Source organism: Strigops habroptila, chromosome 6, assembly GCF_004027225.2.
Source record: "Strigops habroptila isolate Jane chromosome 6, bStrHab1.2.pri, whole genome shotgun sequence".
NCBI lineage: Eukaryota > Metazoa > Chordata > Aves > Psittaciformes > Psittacidae > Strigops > Strigops habroptila.
In genome coordinates, this window is record NC_044282.2 from 26,273,703 (window position 1) to 26,300,023 (window position 26,321).

Below are 26,321 nucleotides of genomic sequence, written 5' to 3' on the forward strand. Positions count from 1 at the left end.
TAGATGAGATGAACCCTAACTCTGACCAGTGACACATTTGTGAATAAATACCATGAGAGACATGCTAAACAGCTGTGTTAATAACTTGGGAACTAAACTCTCCTTCAACCCATTCCACACGTTCTTGCCAAGATGATCATCCATATTTGTTCGGATAGAATCATAGAATCACAGAATAGTTAGGGTTGGAAAGGACCTTAAGATCATCTAGTTCCAACCCCACTGCCATGGGCAGGGGCACCTTGCACTAAGCCATGTGGCCCAAGGCTCTGTCCAACCTGGCCTTGAACACTGCCAGGGAGGGCGCATTCACAACTTCCTTGGGCAACCCATTCCAGTGCCTCACCACCCTCACTGCAAAGAACTTCTTCCTTAGATCCAATCTAAACTTCCCCTGTTTAAGTTTGAAGCCATTACCCCTTGTCCTACCACTACAGTCCCTAATGGAGAGTCTCTCCCCAGCATCCTTATAGGCCCTCTTCAGATACTGGAAGGATGCTATGAGGATCATTTTCACTATGTCCAGGAACCTTTTCCCTTCCCTCCCATGGCTCTATGGCATTAACAGCCTTTGTTTTAAGACATGCTGCTGCCAGCTCATCACTCATCTATTCCTGCAAGCAATCTCCTCAGTCCTCTCTTCTACCCAGTAAAGGATGATGCAAGTCTGATGGCCTGTATTTGTCACTGCGTCCATAAATATTTTAAACTATGCAAAAGGAGCTGCACAAATTTTTCCCCTGGATCCTTTCAACCGTCATTACTGAGATATCTTGGTTCCAGCTGTGTATTGCACACACACTTGTATCTGTTGTATGTATCTGTGTATGGACAGATAGACACATAGATACACTTTAATATGCACATGATAACAAAAATTCAACAAGTTTATTACAAAGGTCCTACTCCTGCAGACATCTGCATATGAGAGGATCCTCATGCCTGTGTCAGTCCCGATGCAAAGATCTGGATCACAGCCAGCCTGTGCAGCCCATGGTCCCCCTGAGATGTCACTGAATTTCATTCCTTCAGAGGCAGGAATGTCTGGAGCTTTCGGAGAGTCTGACTTATATACACCCAACCCAAGAGGAGTGAGGTGACCGTTTCAGCCCATGAGCCATGGAAGGCATGATAAAATAGGTTTGAAATTTAGAAAATGGCTACTATTGACGAGGCTTAAAAAAAGGTGAAACAAAACCAAACAGACATGACTGTGTTGAGATCTTGGAGCAGAATAAAATACACACTCTACATTAAAGTCAAACTCCAAAACTGCTTTCAGGCTCTCAAACTTGAGAAGGAGGCTACAGAAAATGGGAGAAAGTAGAGCACTTGTTTGGGATTTTCACTCTCATCAGTAGAAATCAATGCATTTGAAAAGCAGCAGGTGAGCTTTTGATGCTCTGGAAATTTCCAATGCTTCAGCATCTGATTTTCCTGAAGAGACTTAGCCATGAAAGTGCTAGCAGGAAAATGCAAGCATATCAGGCAAGCAGACCGGCAGCTCTTTGCAAAACCTTAAAAAGAATGAAAAAAGCAAAACGTTGCAAATACCACGTTATTTTTAAGAACTGGAAAACCCCACCAGCAATTATAATCTGCACCTTTGCATCTTTTAAGAGCTCAGCAGGCAGTTCTTGAAGCTAACGGATTTAATGCAGTCATACCAAAATGCTGCAGATAATGTAAATGCAAAATGTGTTATAAAAGTGGAACAAAGATAAATGAGGGAAGGAAATCTACAAAGTTATTGGGACCTCTGTGTCAAGACTCATCACCCACAAAAATCAGTGTCATTAGCAGTGTGGGGCCAAAGGAATCAATATTCGGCAAAGAAGCAAGGTGTAAAGAAGTTTTGGAAGTGCCTATCTCTAAGAGTGGAATTTGAGTGAATGGGGAGAACTGCCAAATAATGCTAATGACATCAGATGATAAACTGCAAGTTGTGCTTTATTCAACTGAAATAAAGGTGATTGAAAAAATGTTGCCTCTTTCCAGAAAGCAGCAGGTATGGGAACTTTACCTTACATCTTTTTTCCCATTAGAAATCAAACCTGTGCTAACGATGCTACATTATTTTTTAGTGTAATTTCTATGTTTACTGAATATAAAGTTGAACAGAAATAGTCAAAACCATGTATAAGGTAATTTTTCTTTTAATGTACCAAATGAGATAGATACCCAAATAAAAGAGCCCAGTTAGCCATAAGTCATTCCCTCTGTTCTTAACTTTGATTCCCATCCCTTTGCTTCCAGCTCAGCACCTGGTCACTTTGGGAGTTTGTCTAGCATAGAAAGTACTTTATGCTAATGCTCCATCTGTGAATTGGCTTGGCTATTCAGAAAATTTAAATATCTCTGCTGTCCACAAGAGCTGGCTCCCATTTGGGGAAGAGGTAATTCAGTGTTAATCCACACATTATCCTCCAGGGTCATTTAATGCCACAGTAGGAATCAGTCTTTAAAGAATCTTTTGGACAATGTTTCTACAAGACCCTCTGTAATTCATTCTTCTCCCTAACACTTTTGCCATAACAACAGGGAATGCTTGGGAGCTCTGTTAATAGAGAGCTCACAGTGAGACATCAGATGCCTTTTCACTCACTGCCTTCCTTTCCACTGAGCTCATACTGTTAATATTGCAGTATCTAGTATACAGCAAGCCTACATCAGACAACAAGGAGAATTAATAATTACAGGCTTTGGGCCTTTAAATCACATACTATCTACCAATGTGTTTGTCTGGAACAACCAAACCCTTGCAAGAAGACTCAAACATACCATTACATCCCAAGGAGACATTTCGAGAACAGTATCTCAGTAGCAAGTAGAAAGGTAACTTTTTTGGTGAGTTGTTAAAAGAAAAAGAAAAGAAGATCCATCCAGGATTGTTCCCTATTCAATGAACATCCCTGGAGAGCACAGCAAAATACCCCTTAGGTACAGGCTCAAAATGAAGTGGTTTCACAGTGATTGTGTGACATTTCTGCAACCGATAGCGTAGTGACACCTGCTGATGAACATACACATTGCAAATACTTACGAGGTGAAAGTCTGGTTCACATCTGCATTAAGCCTATTTTTTAATTCTATCTCTGAACCCACACAGCCTATGGTACTACAGTATTACCAAGAGCACTGCAGATCCCCAGCCATTCCCCTCAGCCTTTGCCTGCCTATACTGCTGACTGGCCACGACAAGCTCATTTGCTCCTTAACACCAACAGGTTGGACATGGCTGTATAAGGGAGGATACATTCTTTTTCTGGACATAACATACAGTGATAACAACATCTTGCTTTTTGCAGTGTCCTAGCACAAACGACTTTTCTTGCTGCAGTTTGAAGATTAAGGAAATGTCTTTAGCTGGTTCCCCAGTTAACCTCCAAATGTTTGCAAATGATACCTTGGGGATGTATCTCAAGACAGGAGCAGGATTCAGAAACAAAGTTGGAGGGCTCTAACTACTCATTCGAAACTGAAAGCAGAGATTCACTCAGAACCACTGTTTGAGGTGCTCTTATGCATTTCCACATCCTTAACCATGTCTTCAGGCTACATTTATACATTTCCCTTCGTTCACACGATAGCGGAAGAAAGGCAGGGAGCCACTTCAGTTACTGCTAGGCAAGGTTAATTTATATGTAGCTCTAATTTATATGGGGTCCTGAAGATCTGGATCTTTTTTTCTGGCTCTACCACTGAACCTTGCAATGACCCTTAACAAGGCACTCCTCTGTTAGGTCCAGCCTTCAGTCACATCTGTTACCTTCTCGGTGATAAGCTCTTTCATACTGCCTGCTTTGGCAGTATGCTTATTATGATTATGGTTATTATGCTTATTATAAACCCTCAGGGTTTCTCCAACCCCTACCCACTAGAAAGAGCAGACCCTGACCCAATGAAAAAACAAGGCTCTTCAACATACAAGGAATTTTCACTCTGTGTGGTGCTTAGTTGCCAGCTGGGGTTAAACCACGACATCAATAAAATCCCAACAATGCAACAGATGGTCTTCTTGTTTTGCTTTTTGTTGTTGCTGTTGTTGTAAAGGTGCCAGGACAGGCTTCCTATCTTACAGATTCAGCTCAGTGCTAACACTTCTTCACCTTCAATACTTCCCAAAGCCAAGAGTGGTTCTAATACTAGCCATAAAAAAGGAAAGCTGGTTACAGCAATGAAATATCACATCCATTTAAAGTCTAACAAACAGTTACGAAAGATGCATCTGGAGGTTTATATGGCAATTTGTTAAAACTGCACAGTGTCACAGGAAGGCAAACTCCATTGTGTTCATTTATTGTCTTCCCTCTGCTTTATTTCATATTTCTCAGAATATATTTTCATGGTTTAAGCCCAGCTGGCTAGTTCCCAGACTAAAGCCGAAACACAGCACTGCACCAGCTACTAGGAAGGAGAAAAAAAACTGTTACAGCTGAACCCAGGACATATGTGCATGTCTTCTTTTTTAAAAAAAAACCCAAACCTGCAGGTTTGGAGTCTGCAATTTTTTAAGTGATTTTGTTCTCCTACAACTTGACCTAAAATTACTTACAAAGTTGTTAATCATCTCGAACTGAGGAAAAGCCCATGGGTGTCTTAAAAATGCTGCCAATCACCTTTCTGCCTCTTTGGAGGGCAGACCTTCGAAAATCAGGTCTCTCATCCTCTCTAAAATGGGAAAAAAATATGAGGTTTAGGCTTTTGCATTTCTAACCTGAATCCTGTCCATTGCTTTTTTTTTGACCCAGTCTGCAGCACCAGACAGCAGCTGAGGCTCCAGTTTACCTGAGCATTTCCCAGAGCAAGACCAGTGGGTTTAACCACAGCCTACAGCCTCCCAGGTCTGATGCTGCAGGAAGAAGCAGCCATGCAAGAATCAGAGCACATCGCCAACAATGGAAGAAAGACAACTCCCAAATGAAGGGTGCGCTGGTCTTTGAAGGAAGCTGATCCTGAAGCAGGACTATAATTATCCTTCTGTTAATTGTCATGGATATAAACAGGACGAATGATCTTGATGCTAAATCTCCTTGTGCCTCAGAATCTGATCAGCAAAGCCTTCTCTTCTTGGCTTCTCTATCTACTCTTTGAGAAACCAAAATATCCTTCATCATAGCAAGACTCAGCAAGCAACACATGCCATTCCACTTGTGGCCACCTTCAGTAAGTTATTATTTATCAATATTCATCCAACTAAATTTAAACAACATGATGGTCTATGAGAAACTCGTACTGAATTCCCTCCCTTCCCTGCCAAAGGAGGTGCTATCTGAACAGCTGTACCTTTCCTTTACCAGCTGATTTCCCATAGTGTCACTAGTGATGTTTAAACTGTCTTAATTATTGCCTTTGGCAATTGTACAAGGAAAAATAGTTATTATAGTATTTGTCTCTATTGCTTAAATGCTGCTGGGGAAAAGCAAGATGCCTTTTCTTAATTCTTTGGTAATAATTAAAATTAACACATAGTTTCCTATTAATTAGATTTTTGTACTTTTAAGGGCCTTATCTTGCCTGCCTCATGCAGCAACTGAAAGGGAATGTGCAACAATGAAAATATGGTGAAAATTCCTTTTTTCCTGATTGAAAACAGCCTTGGAAAAGAAACAGATCACATCCAGTCTCCATTTGAATAAATTTTACTAATTAAGCTGTTATTATTAATGGAAGCAAGCTGTCATTAACAGCAGATAACTATATGCGTTCAGCTGTGCCTGCTCACACCTTTCAAGGTGGGATCTGGGGGATCCGGATAGGATGGGAATAACCAGGCATGCAGAAAGCTGGGAGGGCTGCCCACTTGCCTGGCTGCCAGCCCGTTCTCAGAACCCATTTAATGTTGTCAAATTAGCATTTTCTAGTGGAACGCATTTCCCACTGAATATTTCTGCTCAGCATGAGGGCTGGACATCATGTGAGCTTCAGGCCTCACAGTCTTCATTCACTATCTGGTGCCGCTTCCTTCCTTGTAGAAGTTAATAGGCATATCTGACCTTCCTGCTGCTAAGTGTGTTTTATGGGGGCATTAGGAAGCGATGCTCTTGGCAAAGATAATTACTGTGTGCAGTAGTGCAGAGCTGTAAATGCAAGAGCAATATTACGGTTCCAGCAGTAAACCTCTCAAGAGAATTGTATGCATAGTGTAAAAAAATAGATGTTAATTGATAAGAAATACTGCATTTGTTGCCTCTCTGAGAGCAGCACGCAAGCCACACACTTAGGGTTTCTTGTAATTGGCTTTAAAGATGTGCATCCTGCTTCAGGGAGGTCTCATGCTTCACTGAGACCATTGGGAAAGACCAATTGGAGCCAAAAAAACTGGGCTCAAGCTTGTCGCTAGCCCTGAGCAGGAACATGGGCTGAGCGGACAACCCTGCTGCATCCGTCAGGGCCGAGTGGGCATGGGCAGTAGCACCCATCCGTCTCTGAAGGTACCAGTGCTCTTGCTTGCAGTGAAAAGAAACATGTTGTAGCGCAGAATATTAACTTGTTTATATTCCACTAACTCTAAGAGGTATTGCCTTCCAGATTGATTCGGGCAGTGGTAATTTTTCATGTCTATTATGCCCCTTATTTTGAGATACTTGAAGAGGCTGTTTTCTTGTTACAGCGCGGAGACATTTTACATCTATTTGGGTATGTTGGTGAAGTCTTGGGCAATTTTTTGCATATCTCGTGATGCTATTTGCATCATGCTGAAAACATGCACTGCCTGACCTGCTGGGTCACAACTTCACGCTTTGTGTCCAGAGTCAGCAGCAGAGTCCAAACCCTGTCCAGGCCCCTGGAGGGTACCAGGCATCTGCAATACCTCCAGCCCCTGCTTCTCAGTTCATTGTTACCATCAGAACCATGAAGGAAAGAAAATAACTCCAGATAGAAGGAGGGAAAATCCATCCTGTCCAAGGTGTCCTGCTTGCACTTTCCCTAGTCAGAAACTGGGCAGACTTGGAGTTTGCAGGGATTTTTTTTCCCGCTCTCTCAATACCTCATCACAAACTGCTGTGCTTTCTGTTCCTGTTTTTTTCTCTTTTGTTTTTAGGAAATCATTTTGGAGGGAATAACTGGTGATTTTAGCAGCTACTTTTCATCCAGAATTGGCAGATGAAGCTATTCTGCTCTTTTCCTGAGCAAAGGAGCTGGCGTGGGAAGAGCCCCTGAGGCTAGGCAGGAGCTGCCTCAAAAACACATTACAGAACATTTTGTTGAGGACTCAATGCATGTGCAAAAGTGGCTGTGTTGTTGGAAGGGCTTTGAGCATGTGTGTGCATGTGTGTGAGCTATTGCAGCCACATGGGGTTTAGAAGTAGGCGGTAGAGGCAGAAAAAAACTGTGAGGTCAACTGTTCAAAAGTGAACTGTCAGAAAAAGCTGAAGGGATGTGCAGTGAGGTCACAGTGCTGGCTGGAAACAGAGTTTTGAAAAATAGAGGAAGGAGTTGAATGGCCTTCAAGTGTTCAGAGTGACTATATTCAGCAAGGCACACTTCTACATGCTTCGTAAATGAAAGGGCAGCACCAAGGACCATGCTTTACTTCACCACCAAGCTCTTTCCCTCCCAGAGGCAGAGAGGTGACCCCTTCTACCCACCCCCAGGACCACCATTCTCTCCTCTGGGGCTACAAATGCAAGGGGGTGTCCACCTTCAGGAGTTAGTAGCCCATCCTGCGATCCGATGCTGCCCAAGACTGGCAGTGACTACCCAGCTGTGAGACTGCCTCACCATGCTTCTCAGCCGCATCCCCCACTCCTTCTTCTCCAATAGCATGACTGCTGCATTGCATTTGTTACACTCTTAAACCAGCTGCAATCTGAATTTGGGGCCATTTAATGGAAACTGGTTTTAGCCACTTTAAATGCTGAGGATGCTTTGCCTGTGGATGCTTTTAAACTGTTTTTATCCTGGTTTACATTCGCTTAATTTGCAGAAGCTGCAAATAAGACCAATTTTATTCTAGTGAAGTAGACTTGTCCTGCCTTATCTAATTTAGGATTTTTTTTAAACAATCTGGCTTAAATTAGTGTACTATCTGTGAGCAGACTATCCCTGCTGTCAAGGAATCAGGAGTCACTGGCAGCAAAGCACTAGATTTCTATGTCAGAGGACACAAATAATACAACCACAGTGCTATCTTTCACACTAAATATAACCCTAATTAATTTCTATAGGATTTTTTTAATTTGCCACTTGTATGTCTGTACTTCAGCCCAAGTGAAAAGAAAAAAACACTTTTATACAAGGTCAATCAGAAAACACAGTCCCTGTGGCTAACTGAAATCGTATTTGCACATTCCCTGTTAAGGCAAATCATCATTTGGGCTCCTGGAAATATTTAATGGAAACCTCTTGTTAGGAGTCCGTGATTACATCATGCTGTTGTCTTACTGATATCAGAGCACATCCACCAGTAAGAGAGCCTCTGATCTATTCCCTACAAAATTAGCTCGTACTGCACTTCCTCCTAAATGAATTTAGGGGAGCACCAACACAGAAGCGAAGGGTTTTGTGCATGCCAGAGGCAGAAAATATCAGAGGCAGATGACCAAAACGGAATAAAAAAGATTTTGTGGACGCTTTTTGCAAATAAAGACTATGGTGTAAAGAAGTAACTGATCTGTAGGGTCAACATCACAGCATGGCCCCTGCTACCAGCAAGCTGCTCAACTTTTCAGGGCCACATGGAGCAAAATCTGGAAATCAAGGATATAAAATATAAATTGTGCCTATGGACTTCAGCACTAAAATAATTTGTTTCCAACACATGAACATTAATGCTGTTTAATAGAAATGTGATGAAATTTCAAGAGAGGCTGAGAGAATGTGATATTTGCAAGGTCTGTGCCTGATAACCTGCACATAATGGGAAGAAAGAAGAAATAATAGAACAAATATGATGCAGACACTTATACCTGAAGAGATTTGAAAAGTGTCTGTGCTAAGTCACTTGGAAAATCTCATGAAATGCAGTAATTCAGTGAAGAAAAATGTTCTTTTACAAAGCAAAGAGGCAGGGGGAGGGAACAAGCCTTATAGATAAGATGGAAATGTGGATTAATTGTTGGAATAAATTGGAATAAGTAAACAACTACTGTCAGACCATGCTGTGTTTTGTTCAAACAAAGAACAGGTGAATGTTACAATGTAGATCTACCTGACAAATATAGCTATAAAACACACCACACCCCTGGGAAGGGAGAGCAGGAAAAGCCTACCTCAGAGATGGAAAGGTTTGTTTTGCAGTGACTGGGGTCAAGGCCAACCACAGTCAGTGGAAATCTGTCCCCTGGTTTAGGAGTCTTTTCTGGACCATTGCAGATCCTCATAAAGGAAGCTCCTGAAAGAGGGCCAAAGGTACTGACGAGTACACAAAATAACTCTGCAAAGTGTTGTGGAAAACTGATCACAGGGAAATAATTTGGGCTGAACCCAAACTTTCACACAACCAGTAGGAAAACTGCTGCTCACTTTGGTAGGATCACTCATGACTTATGAAAAGCAGTTAAGTATATACTTTCCTGGGCTGGGATTTTAACCCTGAGTGAACAGTGTAGTACAACGATATTTGCTGAAAATGGCAGAGCAGCCAAGTGAGCTCCTCACTTGTATGGTACCAGCAGTGGGTGAATATGACAAGGCAACAGACGTGAGACATAAAGGAAGATGCTATGGGTGAGACCTGCAAAAAAAGGCTCCTAAGGCCATACAGCGTCCGTGTCCATGTCTCTCATGTATCGGGGAGCCTAGAATTAGACACAGTAACCCAGGTGTTGCCTCACCAGTGCTGAGTAGAGAGGCAGGATCACCTCCCACAGTGTTCTGGCAGTGTTCTGTATAGCTCTGAGGTAACATCAAAGACAAGCTCCGTATCATCTTTCCCCATACTCCTTCTGGAGAACATGGCATTTCCTAGGCATACGACGGAGGCCTGACCATAAGCAGAACTGAAAGAGCTGTGAAAGCCAAGTGGGTCATAAAAAATTTAAATATCCCAGGCTCCATTGGTAGAAAAGCTGATAAGGCAAGCTCTGTGAACGTATTTCCTTGAATATGTTTCACATTTCTCTTTTATTTCCTGGGAAGGAGAGATACAGACAGACCACATTCATCTGTGTCAGGAGAAGGTTCAACTCTCACTAATGTAACAGGAGAGTACCAAGCCAGAACAAGCACTTTTCAGTGTAATTACTTTGCCTCAGCAATTTTGTTTTATCATAGCTGGTGTTAGTGGAGGCAAGTGAAAGGGGCCTAAGAGTGCAACATGACAACAGCACGGCACATGAAAGGCTTCAGCTTTCTCAAAAACAGATCAAGTCTGTCATCTTTATCTGATACTAATTGGAAGCTTTTTCATTATCACAGCCAAATTCTGCCCTTAGCTGCCTTCCCATAAATCCTTCTGACACTTTCCAGTGGGAGCTGGAGGCAGATAATCTGAGGGCAGAATCTGACAGGGAACTGGTAGAAGGACATGAGAGGGCCAAAGACCGCCCCTGGGAATTCATCTCTTGCCCTGACCTGGACACGTCTCCTAGCTGCAATGATGCCAGTTTATCCTTTTTCCCAGATCTGGGGTGAAGGGAGAACGTGAAAAGGTTTGCTAGCTTTGAGAGAGATGGGCTTCAGATTGGATTTGATTTTCATTATTTGCTTGGCAACTTCTGGACGTGGGCTGGGGAGAGGTTGCTCACTTTACCACATTGGGATGCATTGGGATTTCAATGGAGTTTGAAACTGCTTACACTTCTGGATAGCTGCTCCTATTCTTTACATCTGTTTTCAAATAGCACATTTAGTTACATACTTGGGAAGGGGCAGCTTGTAGCAATCCTGACTGAGAGGCCACTGTACATTTGGAGCTGTGGTCCATGCAGCAGCTAACCCAGGTGGGTGCCTATACAAGCTGAAAACAAATCTCTTAAAAAAGAAGTGTATCTGAGAAAACCAGCATCATATGGAGGAAAAGACTCACCGATTCAGGCAAAAAAAAGTGTGGATTTATGGACCAGAAAGGGAATTTTAAGGAAAAGTTATTTTGAGCACAGGATGAGCTTTAGCCTCATTTTAGTACTTCTTTCTCTTGTAAAGATGCAAATGAGTCTACAACCCATAATTTCCACAGCACAGCTAAAATGTTGCAACATGCAGAGAAGCATTTTATAAATACCTGAACTCCAATAGGAAAATGGTAGCATAATTAAATAAGGACACACTCCACTGTGCAAGCAAGCTGGCCATACATCTATCTTGTTTGGTTTATGAGAGTGTCCAGACCATTATCCACAGGATTTCTTTAAAAACCCTGTGTCCAAATTGGAAGCCTGCTAAAAGGAGGCACAAAATAGCTGTTTGAGGAAGAAGGAGGCTCCTTTGCCCACCCACCTCTGTTCCTGTGCCTCATGGATTGATCTGTGTATGTACAAGTACTGACAGCGAAAGGATAAGCATCACACTGGAAAGATGGGTAGCACTGATGGAGCAGACATTGCTATTGTTCGTTCATCTCTCATCACTCTTCTAGCCTCCATTTTGCGTAAAATGCCTGATTTCACACATAGGCTTATATATTACCCCAGGAATTGGATGACCAATTATTACATCACTTGAATTACTTCACTGTTGTACAGGGCAGCTGGAGGGCAGAAACAAGTCAGGATATTATTATTTATATGTCACTGTAGTTCACAGAAAGCCCGAAGATTAACCAGGGCCCTCTGACAGGTTTTGTGTGAACACAGACCGAAAAGATGATGCCTGCCTTCACGTGCAATTCAGTTTCAAGGGTGCTTTCACCTGAGCTCAACCTGGAGCAGCAATGAGTGAAGGTTCTTGTTGTCTGGTAATGGGACTGGGGTGGTCTCAGTTCACATCCCAGCTCATCAGTACGTAAATTATCATGACACCCTTTCTGGCTTCCACAAAGTGCTCTTCATCCTATGAGAGAAACTCAGAGGCCTGGAAACATGTCCTCTGTCAAGGACACAGCCAGCTTCTGTAAGGCCAGCATCGTTAATCCCTTGGAAGAAAAACACACACACTGTATGGCCATGAGGGACATCTAAGGAGCCTCAGGAATGTAGCAGGGATGGGGAATAGAGGGGAAAAAAGGAAACACTTCACAAGGAGATGAGGCTCTTGCTGCTACCCTGACTGTCAGCCAGCTCCTGCCAGTGGTCGTTAGCAGTTTTTTAAACCTCGGTCAGTCCCATTACAAGTCTCAAAGGAATTAAGTTTTGCAATTATCAGCTCCTTCACAGAGGCAGAGTCAATTCAGCCATCTCCTCTTCTTACCGGAACAGCTGTCTGACCTGCAACCACAAGTATAGGGCAGGAAATCACCATCCACATCATTCCACATCATTTAGAGTATGTGCTTCCTGCTCCTTGATTTTCAGGTCAAAAGAGATGGGTAAGAAGTACGGGGTAAGGAAAAACATTGTATTGCTGTGAAAGCAGGAGCTGGGAAGAAGCTGAAAATGCTGTAGCAGATCTACAAGAGAGGGAAAGGCAGCAGAAGTGTCCTGGGCTGGGGGGATGCTTGTCCAGTAGTGGGCGTCCAGGATCCCACAGTGCAGATAGCACTGGGACAAGGAGGAGACAACAACAAAATGTTTCTGAGATAGTTATGGTTAAAGTGCAGGGAACATTAGGGAAAACGATGTCTCATAAAATTAGACTTTTATTTTAAATTAGTTCAAACCCACTTTCTGTTGTATTAAATACAGGATGTTAACAAGGTAGTACCTGTTGCCATTCACCCGGGCTCATTATGTACAGCTTCCTTTGAGGGTGACTTGTGTCATCTAATCATTTGTGTCACATGATTAGAGTGGGGCTTATGAGATAAAGGATGTCTTATTCAACATTAGAGCTGACCTTTAATCTGTATTTCAGACACTTTATTACAGTTTGTAATTAATACAAAATTGAAGGTGTACTTGGTAAAGAAAACTGTCTCCATAAGAGACATTTTGTTCCTTATCCCTTCAGTGTTACTAATTCCATCTTTTTAAATCTTTCAGATCTAATTATGTATTAATGCTTTAGGTTACCAGCTCTGGGTTACAAATCTAAATCACCAGCACTGCAAGGGTGACTGGCAAATGTATTCAGGAATGAGCCTCCTGCTTTTCCTTCCTTGAACTCACTGATCAACGGGAGACAAAAGATTAAAATAAACCAAAGCAAAACAAAAAAACCCCAAGCCAAAGTATACTGTGTTTCTGAACATTGTCTTTTATGGAGACAAGAGCTACTCTTAGAGCAAGCTTTAATGATTACAGAATTAGCTAGTGAGATCTGTTGAGTTTGGTTTTAATGGGAGACATTCCTTTTAAACTTTCCCTACTTGTATTACTAAAAATCACCTCGGTTGAGCCTCAATGCAGTTCTATTGCTGCTTTGCAAATCAGTTGTCCAAAGTCTTCTCCTGTTCCTGTTCAGCCTCAAACCCATTGTATGTCAGTGTGCCAACAGCTCACTGGAAGGTCATGGATAGAGGTATGAATGACACAATGAAGTAGCGGAGGCCAAATTATTTGTCTTAAACTCAGTTACATGCCATGAAAGAGTTTGGTGTCCCATTTCTTCTGATGAGAATTTCTGGTATCTATTTCAAAATGAATTAAGATGTGAGCATCTTTTGGTGTAAATGGTTCAAATGCCTCTTTGAACTTCTCTGCAGTTCAGCCTGTGAAGGCTCTCAGATTTCAGTTGCAAAGAACCCTACTTCATTCCTCAGCACTGGTCAAAGCATGCTTTCCCCCTTTTCCTTTCTCAGTGGCCGATTTTAATACATATTTTTCAAATACGATCATCTTATTTTGTTGTTTGGTTTTGTGGGTTTTTTTAACACAGCAAGGTTTGCCTCTTTTGTATTCAGGTGTGTACTATTTTTATGCTGTTCACTTCAACAATGAATAGTAAGAATTAGATTGGCAGAGCTGTAATTTTATGTCATCTTGCCAGAATTAAATTGTTCATGAACAGCAGCCCTGTGATCTGAAAGCAGCAGTTCACTGCATGCCGTGCAGTGGCTGCTTAAAACACTTAGCAGGCTCAGTCCAAGCCACGTTTAAACCAAACAAATATGTGCCAAACTTTAGAACATGGGAGATCAAGAGTCTCACTTCATTTTGACAATTCTTTGGCATCCTGGTTTCTCTGCTGACTGCAGTTTGTACACAGATGTTCTGGATAGGAAAAACAGAGAGAAAAGGTGCACAGGCAATGACAGTTCGCTCTCTCTTCTGACACAAGAATCAGGAGGCAGCAGATGAAAATAGCAGGTGGTAAATAACAGATCCAGAAGAAATAAAAACCCTCTAAATCTGGTTGAAGCTGTCTGACATAATCACAAGTTTGGGGGGAAGACTGACAGATGACTGCATAAAAAAAACAAACCAAAGCAAAAAACTCCTCATAGTTTTCCCTTGAGAAGCAAAGCACGCATTTGAAAGAAAACAGCAGCTTCCTTAGCCCAGGCTGGCATGCCTGTCTGGCAGAGAGAATTTATGCATGGTCACTGTCCCCTTCAGATGTGGATGTGGAGGGCACTTCACCCAGCAAGGAAGATGAGCCCCAGTCAAGACTATCACTGCATCTGCCTGCAGGCTCTGCTGGGGGCTGAGACCTGGACAAGGTAATGCCCCTGTGCCAGTGCAGTGCTTGGAGAGGAAGTGCTTGGAGCTGGGCTGAGGCACAGAGCAGTGTGAAAGCACCCAAGTGCAGGTGAAGAATCAGATGACGTTGCTTTACTGCCTGGAGTCAGTGTGATTGATGTGCTGACGCTAACATGTTTTGTGTCACACTTTGTGTCTTTGAACAAAAGGCTGGGTGATGGGAAGAGGGTCACATTTCATTATGGAAAAAGAGGGAGTGTCTGTGCATTTTTGTGATCTTAAAATTGCTAATAAGCAGGCAAGCACTGATTGTGCCTTGCCATAAATTAGGAGGATGCACTACTCAACAAAATCAAAGAAGTCTTGACATTACCCTTCCCAGCTCCACACAACCAAGGGCCGCTAATTACTGACAGGCTGCAAACCAATTGTCGTAGAGATCACCTTTATCTTCCCACCACTGTCTGCAAAAAAACCATTGCTAATCAGGCAGCCCTATGCTGTAAAGCTTCTCTGAAAGTCCATGTTCAATTTGTTCAACTTTTCCCAGAGTTACAGCACTAACTCTGAGATAGTTTAGGACAATTTCTCATACATGGCTGAGTTGCTCGGCTGCTCTGCAGACAAGGATGGATGTTAAAAGATGCTGAAAATCTTTTGATGTTTGTTGGAAATGGCAGTGATGGCGAACTTCAATTACAGCTTCAACAGAAAGCCGAAGTGCTTTGCAAACAAATCTTCTACAGCAGTTTGTTGTGGTACCACAAACAGTAATAAATCTGAAAATATCAAAAGTGGAGTAAAAAATAATAGCAGCTAGCAGTTCAAGTATTTCCAGTCTAATATTTGCAAATTCTAAATAAATAAAACAATGCTTCTAATTTTGGGTAATGACTGTGCTTGTAATGCCCAATTAGTCTAATAAATTGCCAGCAAAACAACTGAAAGCACCTGTGCAATTATGCATTTGCCTCTCCCTCCCAGACATTTTACTTGCATGGATTTATTAAATCAAGACATAAAGCATGCATAATAATCCTTCTTGGAAATCAACTGCTAACTTGCATAGAAAATCAAAAAAATGAATATTTTTTGTGTGTGATGCAAGATGAAGAAAGGCCTACAGAGTGGTACAGGATTGGATAGGTTGTATAATACAAAATTGAAAAAGAAGACGGGATAGATTGAAGAAGCTGAATGGGCAATCGAGCCTATGAATTAGGCTGAAGGTGGGCTCGTGGGGATGTAATGCCAGCTGAGGTATCAGTGCCATGCCACAGGATTGATTTCTGTGTATGGCAGAGGCAGGGAGGGGGAGGCGATATCAGCCTGGAAAGCTCAAGAAAAGAGCAGTAAGCTAAAAAGCACTGTTAAGGTTACAAAAGCAAACAAAGAATTTAGGAACTGGCAAGACTAAGGCCATTGGAATTTTTCCTATTTATATGTCCTATGGCAGTCCTTCATGATGTGTTTATACACCAATTTCCCATAGGACTTTTATCAGAGAGATGATTTTAGGACTGAATTGGGGTGACACAGACACAAGCAGTGTTGCTGGTCAGCACTCTCCTTGCTCTGTTACAGGAGCAGGATGAGGGACACCATCACGGTCAGAGCATGCTGGATGCCGACCAAACATGTGCCCTTATCCCATCCCTCCCACAGTGCCCTGAAGTGCTGGATGAGGTATACAACCTCACTTCTCAGTGGCTGTCACCACTTCTCAGTGACTGTCACCACTTCCCAGGTGAGTGCTCCTCAGTTCATGGTGACTGGAGTCTGATTTACAGAAGTACCAAGCACTTTGGAAGACAAGCCAATTAAGGCAGAGGTGACCAGGCAAATCAAGAGCAATTCTGTTGTTGATTTCAGGAGGGAAAAATTCCGATCAACTCCTGCATTCCCTTCCAGGCTTGCATGTGAGCAGGAAGCACAGAGAAAAAAGGAAACAAAGAAAAGATGGGCATTTAAAAATACAGTGTGTGCAATCTGCTATCTCCATACAGAGCCATCCTATCTAGCTGGGAGAAGGAACTGTCTGATGATGCCTCCATACAGAGCCATGACCAAGAAATCAAGGTAATAGGATCCATTTGCCTTAATTTAGGTGTTTAGAAGACTGATGTCTGAGTCCAGGATAGCCACTGTATATCCCCTTAATAATGGAAAGAAACAGGTAACTTCGATATTCTAAACCACGTGTCTAAGGTAGACCCCTTCAGAGCCTGTTGTCTGGCCTGTTTCCCTCTGTTGACTCTGGTGGGACACTAAGGCTATTTTTAACTTGACATATACTCTGGCACAACAAAAGAGCAAAGCAGCTGGTCCCAACATTCACTCTATATGCAGTTCAGGGTTTTGCTTTGGACTAGATTTAGTCTGGCTCGCCTAGACCAGCTGTCCTACCTAGAACATCTATTCCACTGCACACACATTTCAAAGTTGCCTGAAGGATTTGTTCAGACCATTATGCTTTTCTAGAAATAGAAGGACATTAGGTGTGCACCTGGAATAGAGCTTTTGGTGAAGTTTCCTCCAACAGGAATTCAGCTTAGCAGACGAGACCGACTGCTCCAAGAACCAAGCCATGAACAGGCACAAGGATGGGATTTGGTTTAGAGCTGCACTGCTGTGCTGACCCTAAATACTGCTGTGTATGCATCAGGACAACTGGCTCAGACTTGGATATTAAATTTTTATATGTGTATACTTCATGAATCCCAGGCTTAGCAATATACATCATAAAACCCAATCATTATTTTAACAAAGTCAATCAAATCTATTTACATAGCTGCAATTATTTCAAATCCTTTTGAAACACTGTTTGTTCAACAGATCATGAAATGTGCAGGGAACAAAGTGAAAACACAGCAACAGTATTTTTCATTAGAAATTAATTAGCTAGAAGGGATTTCTAACCAAGTTACAGGTTAGTATTGTAGAATAACTTTTCCTACGAAAGTCAAAAGCAAACTCCTAATTCAAAGTGTCATAAATAGCAGCAGCTTAAGCAGGATTGGAAGGAAAGGCTCTTGGCTCAATGCAGAGCACATTCAAATACAGATTCAATGCAATTTCTCTCTCTGTTTTCTTAGATGTAATGGAAATGTGCACAAATTGGTCTCAGTTGTGATGGTAGACTATTTCTCTATATTCACTGCAACTTCTCTGCGGAAATTCTGTCTCCGATCACAAAAGACCCCTTCATCATTTTGAGCAGGGTCTAGATTTTCTCCCAGGTTTCCCTATCTAAGAATTAGCATCTTTGAAACAAAGATTCCTTTAAACATTGCAGGACCAGCATCCTTTGATCAGAAATAACTACAAATTCCCTACTCTAGCCTTTCAAAATATCTTTCAGTAAAGAATATTTACAGTCTTACATGGTTGCTCTTGTTTATGAGAACACCAGCGAGAACATGCAGAGCTCTTCCATTCCCATCAGAGGTATCAAAAGCACTTGACTTCTAAGATGCTTGGCCTGGTCCCTTTGGTTATGTGTTCCTGGACTAAAGTTTGTAGGAATGATGAATTGTATATTATAAAGCCAGAGTAATGGAAAAAAATGGGTATTTTTGTGTGAGAAGAAAGGAAACCCAAGTGGTGCACTGTGCAAAGGGCTATGAGTGGCACTATAAGAGGTAGCTAAGCCTCCAGCGGAAGCAGGAGAGCTCTGGCTGAGAAAGGTGATGGTTGAGTATTCAGTGACTTATGACCATCTCTTTCGGTTTGAAAATGGACCTTTGGGTAGGTGTATTGCATGGCCATCATTGCCATGGCATCTGAGCAGCTCACAGTAATAGCTGGCCATGGCCAAATGTTGCCTACCAGGCTCCAGAAGTTACCCTTGTGCTGTCTATTCAAGGTCTGTCTGCCCTAGAAACTTGCTTCCCAACAAAAAGTGTCGCTCAGTTCTCATATACGGGAAGGCAATCAAAGGCGATTTGGGAGAACCAGGGTGACTCATGTTATTCTAACGAACCAGATTAATTTTATAGCCCTGACAGAAGTTCACGCATTGAACAAGCCCCAGCTGTCACATTTTATCACATATTTCTGCTCTCAAAAAAAGGTATTATTCCAACTCAGTTGCAAAGTGTGGATGCAGAGCCTGAAGTCCTGATTTCATCTTTGTGCCTTTAATGAGACTGCCTAGTGTTTTCCTTTTGCATTTTATTTTTATTTTTCCTTAATTCTTTTGTCCTTGGGACTTCAGAATGTCTGTGAACATTCTCCTAAAAACAATCTCTAAGCAAACCCTGGGGATTATTCATGTCTGGCTTGCCAGCCATGCAGGTAGGAGACATCCTCACTCCAAAACCCTGAGCTCCTCAAAGACTCCCTGATGCTTTTACTGGGATATGTGACATGGCACGCTGGCACTGTCCACAAATTGTGGGTAGCACAGGCTCAGGTTCCTGAAGTGTATTGACATTTCATGTTTGCTTACTGCATTTTGCATGAGCCACCGGTTTGTATAAAGCCTCTTTGAATGAGAAGGCAAATTTTGTAAATCCTGATTAATTCAGTGGTTTGGTTTAGAGTGTGATTCAATAAACAGCTCCAACCTGCAGTGAAGAAGCAAAGTATAGCACAGAGGGAAGAAGTAGTAGTCAGTTGGTAATATGGAGAAAATCAGGAAATCCTCGAGACGCCTTTGCCCAAAAAGCCAGTGCCTTGTGAAGTCAGACCCCTACCAGAACTTCTTCTAAATTCCCAGCTAGATCAGTTGGTGTAACAAAAGGTATTACCTCTCCCTCCAAATCTTGTTGCTGTTATTTTGAAAAGAGCAGTCCTAATCCTTGTTAAAATATTTCTTAAAATCTTTGAAAATCATGTTGAAACAAGAATCCTGAAAACAAACTCTCCTCTGCCATCAAAGATCTTTTAGGACTATTTTATTTCAAGATAATATGGGTGTGTTCTGCCAGCTCCAAAGCTTTTCACAAGCTTTTTTTCAGAGCATAAACCAAATCAGACCAATGTTGCCATCTTTTAACTGTGAGCAGTTAAATCTGCCGCTTTCCCTCCTGCTGCCGCAGTGAGAACTGGCTCCCTTCCACCACACCAACATGAGGACACTGCTGGTCCCAGAACAACCACACAAAGAAGCAGGGCTGCACAGTTAGTGTATTGAGATGGTCTCTTAGGTTGAGACTTGTTTTTAAAGGCAGGAGCCGGGTTATCCTGAATCAATGCCACCACTTTCCTAGCCTGCATAACCCAAATTTAGCCAGAAGAATTAAACTGCTGTTTGAAAAATCAGCATCCGTTTATACATTTCTTGCCACTTTGCAGTTGCTTAAGACATATGGAACATTCGAGACACTTGGATGCTTTATTTGTACTGCAAAAGCTTAACTCATTGACTCCTAATACACATTTGAGGTATATCTTACATTTGAGGAATGATAGATCCTTCTGAAAATCAGATAGGATTTGATTTGAGCTAACATGTCTGGCCAAGATAATGAGTATACAGAAAGGTGCAGCAGCAGGTAGGACAAAGAGAGGACAGCTTGGAGCAGTACCTGAAGTCACAAGAGCCAAAAGTGGAACAGGGAAACCTGTAACTGGAAGTGCTCATTTACAGCAACGCACACCTTGCTGCAAATAGGTAAGATAAAAAGAAGCCCTGAAAGATGCCAGCTTCTAGATGAGGACAAGGAGGGGTGGTTGACATGGTAAGAAAAGCACAATACAGAAGCTGTAAGAGTATAGCAGGAAAAAGAGCACTGGGTGGAGAAGAAGCAAGGGTCAAAAGACATGCAAAGTGCAAACGCTACGTGTCCAACACACCAACGAGGTTAGGACCAAAAGGACATTGTGTCACACTACATGACAGACAAAACTACCTAAATAAACACTTTCCAAACAAACAAGCGGGCCTACCTACAAACTGGTTTAATTAAACTGATGCAAAATTCAGGATGAAATTCTTGTAATGACATTGGACTAGTTACAGGTATTTGTTTATTCCAAAGCAACATGGAAATGTCCATATGCAAAGTTTCACCAAATTGAAGTCAAGGTCTATGCCTGATCTGTAAATAACACGATTATTTTAGATGGATTTTTCCTAACACTGGCTTACTTTTTTAATTGTTTTTTCTCTCTACATAAATCCCAGTTTCAATTAGAGCTATTGACTTCAGGAGCAGCCAGCCAGAGAGTAGTGCTGCCTACAGTCAGAGCTGTGGAAACAGTAAATTTTGAGTCTGCCCCAGAATACACCTTACCTTTTAACCCAGACTGCTTTGATTCATTTTCTCACCAAAATAAAAATGTGGGGCCAAAGAATGTTTCCAGTTTTTCAAAGACAGAATAATGGAAAGTGAAGCAAAAGCTTCACAAAACCAGGGCAGTAGTCCATGCATTGTGCACTTTTTTCTGTGGTAACTTAATGTTTAACATGGTTAGCCAGAACACAGAGGAGCACAGCTCAGACCTCTGCTCCTGCAGTGCAGATCTCCTGTTGGAGGGTGTGTGTTGCAGCTATACTCTCTGGACTCCATGCCCTCGCTCTAAGCATTTTAAGTACTTTTCATTCATTGCCTCAGAATTTCTCTTCAGTTCAGCTACTGCTCTGCTATTTGGCAAGAACTGAGACAGCGCTGGCTGGACAGACTGAGTCTGTACCTTCAGGATGGCAAGTCCTTGTTCTGCATTAAAATCCCATTAATAAAAGAAAGGAATAAACCCCATCTCCAGCATCCTCAGGGAATTCAGTAATAACTACAGCTTGTGTGAACTACTGGATGTAGCTTCGAAAACAAAACCACACATTATATTCAGGTCAAATATTAAGATGTCCTTAACTGCAGTTTTGCTGAATAAACTATTTCCCAAGAGGTATGTGGGGTGGCAGAAGATTCTTTTACTGAGCTTTCAAACTCTGACATGATGAAATGAAAACAGACTCTGGAGTCTCCTCCCCACAGATGTGCTGAATTTCACCAAGGTAAATTCGCCCACCGCTGCATCTAGCCCAGGTCACCTCACTTTAAGTCAGAGTACGTCCTGCCTGCACCACTCTGCAGGCAGCACAGGGACTGGAGTTGGCAGTGCGAGGGTACAGGGCCACTTGCTGTGTGTCAAAGCATGAAGCTTTGAGCTTAAACGGATGTGAAGAGGATTGCCTGAGTGCCTCTGCCAGGCCAGGCTGGGAGAACTGCCAGGGTTGGGCAGGAGCAGAGCAGGCCTGAGCACAGCATCCTGCAGGAAGAGCTCTCCTCCCTCCCTCTCTTCCCAGAGGCAGCAGAGTAGCCAAGGCTGCATCTGTCTCCACTGCCCAAGAAGACATCCTTCTCCCAGGCATGGTTTGCTGGGGATGAAGTTTGCAAACTGCAGCTGTATGGAAAGGTTTTAGCTCAGTGGCACAGGTAAGAAGTTAAAGGGACTTTTATACAATGCTTCAATATCACAAACTAAAGGAACAGTCTTTTCTTTTATCTACTTCAAGTAACTCAGCTGAGGTACAGTTTGAAATTCTACCACACAGCACCTACACATCTGCTGAGATGCTAGCTTGAGGCATCTCTGGGTGAAACACCCCTGTCCTTTCCTGGTTCCTCCAGGATGACCTTAACATTAGGAAGAGCAATCTGAGAGCTAATTAATAGCTGTGGGGTCAAAATCTGTTGCCAGGGTCCTTTGTTATTCAGATACAGATCATCTTTTTGAAAATAGGCAGTAGTTACACTGTTATCAGTCTATAGGGCATGAGGAGCAAAGCCATGAGAACAACAGAAAGAACTAACATTAAAAAAAAGGACAAAAATCTGAAGGGACACATGTGAGTGGCTTTACCTACAACCAGATTTATGTGGTCAATTCCTAGAAGTGCCTGGCTGCTGCAAGCACCTGGATTTTTTTATGTTATCCCAGAGGACAGACGAAGGCAAAATCAATCTTCAATTCCTCAAGCCATGGTCCAAGTTCTTAATTACATTAATGTTATCCAATTAAGGTCTCTGTGCTCTTCACAAAAAATCTTAGCTTGATGTGGCCCACCACCTCATCGTTGTCAGGACTAGGTTCTGTTTTTCGAGAATTTGTTTCTTTTGCAGAAATCACTATACTTCGTGATGCAAAGCCTCATGAGCCAAGCCAAACAAAGTGCAGAAGCATGTGAAATGTTCTTTATGCATCAGGATTTAGCTCAAGCAACAGCCTTGCCTTTATACATTACTACCAACTGATTTCTTTATCACCTTGAGGAGGTGAGGTTTGTCCTTTATCTTTGCACTTCAGTTCTCTGCACGTTATTCTTCAGAAAACATTTAAATTCACAGTAAATCCACAAGAAGCAGGTTTTTCCTGACAGTAGACTCCTTTTCTTGGCTGTGGCTTACTCTGCGTCTGTGCAATCATTTACTTAGATTCCAAATTATTTTCCAGTGTTCCTACACTTAATTTGAAACTATTGCAGAAGAGAGCAAATATGAGTTTAGAGAAATATTTTTTTCTGCTAGCTGTCATTCCACTATTTCTTCTCATCATGTCTCCAGCCTCCTTTATCCTTTTGTTCCTGAAAGGATTTTCTGCATTATGATCCCTAAATTGCTCATATTTCTGTTTAGGCTATAGCCATCTTGTTGCAAGCAACAACAGTTTATGTTTTGTGCGTCAGGCATTTCTTAGAGATTAATCATTGTGCAAATTCTCTGCTAGAGTAACACTGCGGAAGTCACTCTGCCAATTCTTGCAAGCAACCCTTTTGACCTGATATTTGTAACACTTCATTGCCACGAAATACATTTTGATACAATTTGCATTTTTAAATTATGTACAATTTTCTTATTTATTATGACTATTTATAATCTCGGGTTCTTCAATTTGGACAACATCAATAAGCAATTTAACAGCCCAGAGAAATTAATAACACTCACCACTGAGCTCTGTTGTCAGGCCACAGACCTTCTAACCTTGACGGATTGCTTGGCACAGTCTCAATATCCATTATTTTTCTGGAGATAATATCTTTTTGCTCAGTATGATGGAATTCTCAGAAATAATTCAACTGGAAGGAAAGTTACCTTGTCAGAAAGTCAGCATCTTAAGAGTTGAAAAGAAAATTTGTGAGATAAGAGCTATTGGATAGGAAGAAAGGGCATTTGAAGAAGCAATATTCCTCTGGAATAAGTCAGAGACTTGCACCACTAATATCAAGTGGAGCATTTATCAGTTGTGCTTATCCTGGGACAGATTGGTTGGGCATTAAATTGTACTGATTTTCATTGCAGCTAAAAACATGATCAAACATCTGTTTCCAAAACAATGACAAAAGTTTACCCTCATCCACTCTGCTTCCAAGGGAGTGCTTAATTCTTTGTTTAGCCATTTCTATGCAGATAAGCTAAGTGGTTTAATAAATATCAGGACATAAATGCTCTATTACTGATTGCATTACAAGTATATTACCATTGTCAAGCTTTGTACACACAGCCACATCAATTAATCTTCCCTTTTTTTTTCCATCAGTCTTAAGCAAATTGCCGCTTTGTGGCAAAACAAAATTAATTGCCCCAAGGGAGCATAAATGAGCCCCTATCTCAGTGATAACAAATACTATTTAGCAGGGGATAGGATAAATAGGATACTATTTATTTCAAGTATTCACTAATGTAATTTTACAGTATGTTCCTTCATAAGATCAAGAAAAACAGTTCTACACTCACTAGTTAAATGATCAAAATTAAGTATTCATATAAGCCTGGTACTTACTGAAATCTGGCAGCTCAACGAACCCTGCAGAAAAAGTGAGCCACTAACAACCCATGGAAGCTCATTACATATCACTGGCACTGACATTGCAATAACATCTGCTCAAAAATAGGTAGTTGCTCTAAGAAAGATTTGCATCCAGAAACTACAACTGTATCTACAGAAACATGGTATGACTTTTAAAAGCCAAACACTGACTTTTACATAGGGTTAACATAATATAAGAAAGACAGATAGACACTGACTATATAAGCTCAGAAGCTAAAAAGCTCACCATGTCTTGCTTTACATGCCTGGCTTTAAGCACCGACACTTTGCCTGGCACAGAAGAGGAGATGACACATCTGGGTGGATGGCAGTACCTATCCCGCAGAACAGGCTCACACAATTCACTAAGCTCCCCCATCCCTGAGAGAAGCCTCCCAGACCATGCATACTGAGCCAAGTGTAAAATTTCAGACAAACCTCAGCCTTTTTGGGGGGAACAGGGATTTATTCGCTGGATTTATTAGCATATCCCCACTAAGCTGGAGGATATGATCACCTCAGGAACAGAAAGACTCACAAACATTATTTCTGACTCACCACTGGCTTATGGGTCAGTCTTGATAAATACTATAAAGTATCTATATACACAGGGTATTCTTTTGAAAGGCAGCCCTTTTCCTGTTGTATGGTGTCTCCGTATTTGACATTCACTGATGTCTTCTACTGAATACCTCTGTTTGTCAACATGGTGCTCCAATGTTTTACTGGTGGAAGCCAGACAGCAGTTTCTAGGCTGCTCTTCACAAGTCACGTGAAAGCAGCAGCAGCCACAGCTCATAAATCAAGTCACAGAGCACACTGATGACTTACCCCCAGCTCATCCCCTCCACCCCCCTGAAAATGGTAGCAGCTCCTCAGAGGCAGAGTTTGCAGGCACTTCTGGATTCTCCAGGCCAGGGACTATTTTTCACTTCTTCTGAATTGAAGTCATCTTCCAATAGCCCAAGACAATGACTGACTTCACATTTGACTTTTTAGATATGAAAGACCTACACAAAATTCACTCAGTAATGAAGAAAGACAACAAAAAACTTGCGGCCAGTTTCTGCTCTGAGCCAACATTGCTACCTCATGAGCAAGAGATAGCATGGCTCTGGGTTGTAACAAAAGCACTTGTAAGAAAAAGTAGACTTCAAATAAAATGTGTTCCCACCTTTAACAAATATGTATCTACAGATACACTGAACTTTGCCAAGGGCTTCCCTCGGTGAAATATTGATTTTTCATTCTATCTTCCAGCAGCAGGGATTTCTAAACCCCACAGCACTCTGAGAACAAGACTTCTGAAGTTAATGTCACAATATCACCCCCTTGCAGTATGGTAATTTACCCAGAGAAAGAACTTTCTCCTTTCCTTTCTTGATACCTTCCAATCTGTTTTTCCTACTTTGCTGAAATCAATTTAATTTTTTTGTCACTCATATATGCAGAAGTTTAAAAATATTATTTTATATATATGTAATATATATGTAATATTTACATGCTGTGGAGCACTTCCTTTAAAATATTTCAGAAAGATACCATTCTTCATAAACCTGTATAAATTAGGCCAGTGAGTCCAAACACAACTTTATGTTTTTTTATCCTGGTCCTTTGTAAGGCTGATTTTGTGGGGCTGAAAGCTTCCTCCTCCTGCAGTTAGTCTTTCAGCAATTCCCCTTTTCTTGATTCAAACCCAAGCAATATGTGATGAAACGGCTTGGCAGCAAACTGACAGCCCATGAAAAGATCATGCTGTTTTACATAGGTGAGTATCCCACTGCTGCAAGACAACGCTGGGGCTGAAATCTGGTCAGGTCTTCTGGGCCACTTCTTGGTCTTCCTAAGCCATCAGTTACCTTCCTGGGATGAACAGGTTTCTGTCAAAAGAAAGCTCCAGTCCTGAACAGCAATCCTGTCATAGGGACCCAACAAAAGGGGAGAAGC

General features: G+C 41.8%; 1 long non-coding RNA gene across 1 annotated transcript; it reads left to right on the top strand.

Annotated features, from left to right (window-relative positions):
• The first annotated feature begins 764 nt into the window (after nt 1–764).
• LOC115609827 lies at nt 765–24,881 on the top strand. Its single transcript, XR_003992000.1, has 3 exons — nt 765–776; nt 3,965–3,969; nt 24,807–24,881. It is a non-coding gene; the product is annotated as an uncharacterized LOC115609827 (long non-coding RNA).
• Nucleotides 24,882–26,321: the final 1,440 nt, after the last annotated feature.